The 8253-nt window shown below is 55.4% G+C and overlaps 1 pseudogene; it reads right to left on the bottom strand.

The window, feature by feature from the left end:
- The window catches only part of LOC133360675 (zinc finger protein 180-like), a 12550-nt pseudogene that overhangs the window by 3667 nt on the left and 630 nt on the right, over positions 1 to 8253 (bottom strand).

The raw sequence follows: 8253 nt of genomic DNA, 5'->3' as shown, positions 1-8253 counted from the left end.
GTGTGTTCTATGGTGTACATGAAGAGTAGATGACCCTGCAAATGCCTTCCCACACACACTGCACCTGAAGGGTTTCTCTCCCGTGTGTGTTTCTCTGGTGTTTTTTAAGAGTAGATGAACGTGAAAACGCCTTCCCACACACACTGCACTTGAAGGGTTTCTCTCCCGTGTGTGTTTGCTGGTGTTTTTTAAGAGTAGATGAACGTGCAAACGCCTTCCCACACACACTGCACTTGAAGGGTTTCTCTCCCGTGTGTGTTCTCTGGTGTGCTACAAGAGTAGATGAACGTGCAAACGTTTTCCCACACACACTGCACTTGAAGGGTTTCTCTCCCGTGTGTGTTCTCTGGTGTTTTGCAAGAGCTAGGTGAATCTGAAAACGCCTTCCCACACACACTGCACTTGAAGGGTGTCTCTCCCGTGTGTGTTCTCTGGTGTACATGAAGAGTAGATGACCCTGCAAATGCCTTCCCACACACACTGCACCTGAAGGGTTTCTCTCCCGTGTGTGTTCTCTGGTGTTTTTTAAGAGCAGATGATAGTGCAAACGCCTTCCCACACACACTGCACTTGAAGGGTTTCTCTCCCGTGTGTGTTTGCTGGTGTTTTTTAAGAGTACATGAATGTGCAAACGCCTTCCCACACACACTGCACTGAAGGGTTTCTCTTCCGTGTGTGTTCTCTGGTGTACATGAAGAGTAGATGACCCTGCAAATGCCTTCCCACACACACTGCACCTGAAGGGTTTCTCTCCCGTGTGTGTTCTCTGGTGTTTTTTAAGAGCAGATGACTGTGCAAACGTTTTCCCACACACACTGCACTTGAAGGGTTTCTCTCCCGTGTGTGTTCTCTGGTGTATATTAAGAGTAGATGACCATGCAAACGCCTTCCCACACCACTGCACTTGACGGGTTTCTCTGCTGTGTGAGTTCTCTGGTGCTGTGTCAAATGTTCAATATGATCCGTGCTGTATGCACAACCAGTCGCATTGTTGCCTTGTCGTACCGAGCTGCGCCGACTGCCTTTGCTCCATCAGACAAATTCTGCAGAGGAAGCGACAGCTGCAGACAGAAAAATATAATATCCACACCATCTACACGTCAGTATCAATGCACAGAGGAATGCCTATATATAAAGTCACACGTGACTTACACGTCTATACTTATTCATATATTCATGATATAGTGAAAAAGTGTCCCAAATTCATCACAAGGGCTGTTATGGCACACAATGAGAGGGCGAATGGTCATAAAATGCCTGGAAGCCCTTGTATCTTCAAAATGAACGTTAACCCAAAACTCTGAGCACACAATTTCGGCTGTCTGGCTTCAAAATAAATGTTTATGAAAGCTAAATTTAGCTGACAAAGCAAAGGGTGTTGAAAATAATACTATTTGTATTATGCACAAATGCATAAATGAATGTTCTATCACAACTTAGAGGTGTGAAGCCAGGCTCAGATGTCCTTGATTGCTGGGATGAACAGTTCCGACTTCAGCTGCTGCACGTGTGTGCTGTGATCACTTCCTGACTCCATTCTTACAAAGAGTTCCAGAGGAAAACAAAATAAACTACTGTTTTGATATAACCTCCGTGCTCAATAGAGTTAATAGACTTACTGCAAATACAAACTTCATACTGTCGCACAGAGGCAGAGGTCAGGATTTTCAGGTGGGGAGGGTGGGTAACATCTCCAGCAATGAAAAAATGATAGTTGTTAGAAAGTAAGGAGTTGTTAGTCAGTAAGGATTGTTAGTAAGTAAGAACCTCGGCATCGCGCTCGCTGAAGGTGTTGATGCCTTCAGGGAAGCCGTGTACTGTAGACGCAACTGCGCACAATTCTGCGAGTCGCTTGCAACTGCTTTGCCGTTACTTATTGCCAATTATGGACACGGACTGTTGTCCTCTCAGAGAGTCCCTGGCACGTAATAATATGCCACACGGTGGTGCTGGGGGTCGCAAAATGCCGATTTATCTAGGTATAATAAAGGGAAATTTGTGAATATGTCTGTTCGAAATGTTTAGCATACTTCCCGACATGCAACAAACTTGAAATTTGGCATGTGGGTAACTTCCACCACTGTACACAATGGGAAAAGTATAAAAATAGACTTTTGTATTTTGGGAAGGGGGCGGGGCGCAATAATGCATTCATTTTGCACGCAAGTGAGCCGTGACATCACATCTGTGATCACATCTGTGATGTCACACCCGCATGCGGCAGCGTTACGCAGTGTGCTTGCTGACGTCACCCCCCCCCCCAAAACACTCCGCGTAGGCCGTGTTTAATCCAAGACAAGTATCCAAGTCCCGGGCGAAGCCGGCTAGTAAAACTAGTCTATATATAAAAGTAAAATGTGTGGATATGTGTGTCTGATCGAAATGTTTAGCATACTTCCCAACATGCAACACGCTTGAAATTTAGCATGTGGGTAGGTTCCATACTGTACACAAAGTCATAACTATAAAAATAGACTTTTGTGTTTTGGGAAGGGGGGGGGGGAGAAATGACCATGGAGAACGTGGCGTCAACCCGCATCACACCTGAGTTAAGTGCTCTGCAATGCTTACCCCTACCATATGGCTCTTCGGGCGCCGTACTTCTACAGCTGTTAACAGTGTGCAGGTTGGTGCTTCCCTCTAGGCCGATGAAGTCGATGGCTTCTCGGAGTTTCAATACATATCCGTGTGAAGAACGGGTACAACTGCCATCTTAAATATAAAGCAGAACTTACACCTGCTTGTTTGTGTGAAGCAGCAAAAACTCTCCAACGCTGAGCTCTGGCGTCATGAAATTTTCACAGCTTTTGCTGTCTGGAATATCGAAGTGAACACCACTATTTTCAGGTTGCCACGTCATTCCCTTCCCGAGTTGCCGAAATCTACATTACGTAGAAGTGGGTTAAGGTTGAATTTCCTTCAGTGAAAAACATCCGATTTAGTTAAATGTATTTATTTCAGCTTTTTTCTTTCTTACAAGAATACAATTCAGGGGTTTTCACTGGCATGGTTCACAGGTGGTGGTGTCCAGACCCACGCCTGGCCACCTTCACCTGCTCAGTATTAATGCTTCCTCACTTCACCAAGTAATTCATTGAGGATCAATCAACACAGCCGAGGCTGCATGTCTCTCTCTCTCTCTCCATGGTGAGATGTTAACTACCTCTCCTGGAATACAGCAAGTCGTGGGTTCGATCCCAACCCTGACGCCGGCTGTATATTTGTAGTTTGCGTCTCTCTCTCTCTCTCCCCGTGGTCACGTCGATTTCCCTCCGGATCCCCCGGTTGTCCCCACTCCACATGCAGAGAGTGAACACCGCCACGTGTCTAGAGCGAACACCGCCACGCGTCCAGAGTGAACACCGCCACGCGTTCAGAGTGAACACTGCCACGCGTCTAGAGTGAACACCGCCACGCGTCTAGAGTGAACACCGCCACGCGTCTAGAGTGAACACCGCCACACGTCTAGAGTGAACACCGCCACGCGTCTAGAGTGAACACCGCCACGCGTCTAGAGTGAACACCGCCACACGTCCAGAGTGAACACCGCCACGCGTCTAGAGTGAACACCGCCACGCATCTAGAGTGAACACCGCCACGCGTCTAGAGTGAACACCGCCACGCGTCTAGAGTGAACACCGCCACGCGTCTAGAGTGAACACCACCACGCGTCCAGAGTGAACACCGCCACGCGTCTAGAGTGAACACCGCCACATGTATAGAGTGAACACCGCCACACGTCTAGAGTGAGTCTAGAGTGAACACCGCCACGCGTCTAGAGTGAGTCTAGAGTGAACACCGCCACGCGTCTAGAGTGAACACCGCCACGCGTCTAGAGTGAACACCGCCACACGTCTAGAGTGAGTCTAGAGTGAACACCGCCACGCGTCTAGAGTGAACACCACCACGTGTCTAGAGTGAGTCTAGAGTGAACACCACCACGTGTCTAGAGTAAACACCGCCACGCGTCTAGAGTGAACACCGCCACGCGTCTAGAGTGAACACCGCCACGTGTCTAGAGTGAGTCTAGAGTAAACACCGCCACGCGTCTAGAGTGAACACCGCCACGCATCTAGAGTGAACACCGCCACGCGTCTAGAGTGAACACCACCACGCGTCTAGAGTGAACACCGCCACGCGTCTAGAATGGACACCACCCCGCGTCCAGAGTGAACACCGCCACGTGTCTAGAGTGAACACCGCCACACGTCCAGAGTGAACACCGCCACGTGTCTAGAGTGAACACCGCCACACGTCTAGAGTGAACACCGCCACGTGTCTAGAGTGAACACCGCCACGCGTCTAGAGCGAACACCGCCACGTGTCTAGAGTGAACACCGCCACGCGTCTAGAGCGAACACCGCCACGTGTCTAGAGTGAACACCACCACGCGTCTAGAGTGAACACCACCACGCGTCTAGAGTGAACACCACCACGCGTCTAGAGTGAACACCACCACGCTGTTGACGAGCCCCACCTTGTTGTTGTTGTGGGCAGGTCGCTTCTGAAAACAAGAGCGGTACAGCAGCTCAAGCGGGCGTGGCCTGGTAAAAATAAAAAAACTGTGAATATTTAAAATAAAAACAAAGTTACAAAGTAGCGAGCCAGGTGAAGGGAAATTAAAACTTAAGCAAGATACTCTTTGGTTATTTCGGTAAAGTCACGTAGAATAAATAAATAAATTAAATAATAGCATACGACATTTCGATTGCAACACAAGCAATCATCAACAGGTACAAATGAAAGAGAAAAAAAACCTAGTAAACTTAGAAATGTAATGCAATACAACACAGAGAGTCGGCTAACATAACAGTCAACACCCCAACTGGTTGATAACGTTCTTCCAAAGATTTCTCAATTTGAGAGAGAGACACGGAGACACATAGACAGACACATAAGCAGAGAGAGAGAGATGACACAAAAACACACACAGAGAGACACACACAGAGACACACACAAAAACACACACAGAAACACACACAGAGAGACACACACAGAGACACACACAGAAACACACACAGAGACACAGACAGAAACACACACAGAAACAACGCCTCTGTGTCGAGGCCTTATATAGAGAGAGAGGGGGGCAGAGAGACAGAGAGGGGGGGGGGTAGAGAAAGGGGCAGAGAGAGGGGGGGGGGGTAGAGAAAGGGCAGAGAGAGAGAGAGGGGGGCAGAGAGAGGGGGGGTAGTGAAGGGGCAGAGAGAGGGGGGGGGGGGGCAGAGAGAGAGGGGGGGGTAGAGAAAGGGGCAGAGAGAGGGGGGGGGGGGCAGAGAGAGAGAGAGGGGGTAGTGAAAGGGGCAGAGAGAGGGGGGGGCAGAGCAGAGAGGAGGGGGTGGGTGTAGAGAAAGGGGCAGAGAGAGAGGGGGGGCAGAGAGAGAGGGGGGTAGAGAAAGGGGCAGAGAGAGAGGGGGGGCAGAGAGAGAGGGGGGGCAGAGAGAGAGGGGGGGGCAGAGAGAGAGAGGGGGGGTAGTGAAAGGGGCAGCGAGAGAGGGGGGGCAGAGAGAGAGGGAAGAGGGGGGGTAGTGAAAGGGGCAGAGAGAGGGGGGGGGGCAGCAGAGAGAGAGGGGGGGCAGAGAGAGAGGGGGGGTGTAGTGAAAGGGGCAGAGAGAGAGGGGGGGGCAGAGAGAGAGGGGGGGCAGAGAGAGAGAGGGGGGGGTAGTGAAAGGGGCAGAGAGAGAGGGGGGGGGGGGCCAGAGAGAAAGGGGGGTAGTGAAAGGGGCAGAGAGAGGGAGGGGGCCAGAGAGAGAGAGGGGGGGCAGAGAGAGAGGGGGGGGGGGGGTAGTGAAAGGGGCAGAGAGAGAGAGGGGGGGCAGAGAGAGAGGGGGGGTAGTGAAAGGGCAGAGAGAGAGGGGGGGGGCAGAGAGAGAGGGGGGGGGTAGTGAAAGGGGCAGAGAGAGAGAGGGGGGGCAGAGAGAGAGGGGGGGTAGTGAAAGGGGCAGAGAGAGAGGGGGGGTAGTATGAAAGGGGCAGAGAGAGAGAGGGGGGCAGAGCCAGCAGAGAGAGAGGGGGGCAGAGAGAGAGGGGGGGGGGAGGGTTAGTGAAAGGGGCAGGAGAGAGGGGGGGCAGAGGAGAGAGAGAGAGGGGGGGTAAGCGAAAGGGCAGACAGAGAGAGGGGGGGGCCAGATGAGAGGGCCAGAGAGAGAGGGCGGGGGTAGTGAAGGGGCAGAGAGAGGGGGGGGGTAGAGAAAGGGCAGAGAAGAGGGGGGGGGTGGCATGAGGAGAGAGCGGGGGGGGTAGAGAAAGGGGCAGGAGAGAGGGGGGGGCAGAGAGAGAGAGGGGGGGGGGTAGTGAAAGGGGCAGAGAGAGGGGGGGGCAGAGAGAGAGGGGGGGGGCAGGAGCGAGGGGGGGTAGTGAAAGGGGCAGAGAGAGGGGGGGTTGGGGGAGGGGGGCAGAGAGAGAGGGGGGGGGGGGCAGAGAAAGGAGGGGGGGTAGAGAAAGGGGCAGAGAGAGGGGGGGGGGTAGAGAAAGGGGCAGAGAGAGGGGGGGGCAGCAGAGAGAGAGGGGGGGTAGTGAAAGGGCAGAGAGCGGGGGGGGCAGAGAGAGAGGGGGGGGCCAGAGGAGGAGAGGGGGGGTAGTGAAAGGGGCAGAGAGAGGGGGGGCAGAGGAGTAGAGGGGGGGGGGCAGAGAGAGAGGGGGGGGTAGTGAAAGGGGCAGAGAGAGGGGGGGGGGTAGAGAAAGGGGCAGAGAGATAGGGGGGGGTAGTGAAAGGGGCAGAGAGAGGGGGGGGGGTAGTGAAAGGGGCAGAGAGAGAGGGGGGGTAGTGAAAGGGGCAGCGAGAGGGGGGGGGGTAGTGAAAAGGGGCAGAGAGAGGAGGGGGGGGGGGTAGTGAAAGGGGCAGAGAGAGGGGGGGGGGGTAGTGAAAGGGGCAGAGAGAGGGGGGGGGGTAGTGAAAGGGGCAGAGCGAGAGGGGGGGGGTTAGAGTAGAGAAAGGGGCAGAGAGAGAGGGGGGGGGGGTTATGTGAAAGGGCAGAGAGAGGGGGGGGTAGTGAAAGGGGCAGAGAGAGGGGGGGGGTAGTGAATCCGGGCAGAGAGAGAGGGGGGGGTAGAGAAGGGGCAGAGCGAGAGGGGGGGGGGTAGAGAAAGGGGCAGAGAGAGGGGGGGGGCAGAGAGAGAGGGGGGGGCAGAGAGAGAGGAGGGGGTAGTGAAAGGGGCAGAGAGAGGGGGGGGGGTAGTGAAAGGGGCAGAGAGAGAGGGGGGGGCAGAGAGAGAGGAGGGGGTAGTGAAAGGGGCAGAGAGAGGGGGGGGGGTAGAGAAAGGGCAGAGAGAGAGGGGGGGGGGGGTAGAGAAAGGGGCAGAGAGAGGGGGGGGGCAGAGAGAGAGGGGGGGGCAGAGAGAGAGAGGGGGGGGTAGTGAAAGGGGCAGAGAGAGGGGGGGGGGGTAGTGAAAGGGGCAGAGAGAGAGGGGGGGGTAGAGAAAGGGGCAGAGAGAGAGGGGGGGGGGTAGAGAAAGGGGCAGAGAGAGGGGGGGGGCAGCAGAGAGAGGGGGGGGGGGGCAGAGAGAGAGGGGGGGGGGTAGTGAAAGGGGCAGAGAGAGGGGGGGGGGGGTAGTGAAAGGGGCAGAGAGAGAGGGGGGGGTGGTAGTGAAAGGGGCAGAGAGAGAGGGGGGGGGGGTAGTGAAAGGGGCAGAGAGAGGGAGGGGGTAGTGAAAGGGGCAGAGAGAGAGGGGGGGGGGTAGGAGAAGGGGCAGAGAGGGGGGGGGGGGGGCAGAGAGAGAGGGGGGGGGCAGAGAGAGAGGGGGGGGGTAGTGAAAGGGGCAGAGAGAGAGGGGGGGGGGGGTAGAGAAAGGGGCAGAGAGAGGGGGGGGGCAAGAGGCAGAGAGAGAGGGGGGGGGGTAGAGAAAGGGGCAGAGAGAGGGGGGGGGCAGCAGAGAGAGAGGGGGGTGAGAAAGGGGCAGAGAGAGGGGGGGGCAGAGAGAGGGGGGGGTAGAGAAAGGGGCAGAGAGGGGGGGGGGGCGAGAGAGAGGGGGGGTAGAGAAAGGGCAGAGAGGAGGGGGGGGGGGTAGAGAAAGGGGCGAGAGAGAGGGGGGGCAGAGAGAGAGGGGGGGGGGGAGAGAGAGGGGGGGGTAGAGAAAGGGGCAGAGAGAGGGGGGGGGGTAGAGAAAGGGGCAGAGAGGGGGGGGGGGTAGAGAAAGGGGCAGAGAGAGGGGGGGGGGCAGAGAGAGAGGGGGGGGGCAGAGAGAGAGGGGGGGTAGAGAAAGGGGCAGAGAGAGGGGGGGGGTAGAGAAAGGGCAGAGAAAGGGGGGGGGGGG

Source organism: Lethenteron reissneri, chromosome 69, assembly GCF_015708825.2.
Source record: "Lethenteron reissneri isolate LAM-NWPU_2019-01 chromosome 69, ASM1570882v1, whole genome shotgun sequence".
Lineage (NCBI taxonomy): Eukaryota > Metazoa > Chordata > Hyperoartia > Petromyzontiformes > Petromyzontidae > Lethenteron > Lethenteron reissneri.
This window is presented reverse-complemented; position numbering and strand designations above follow the sequence as displayed.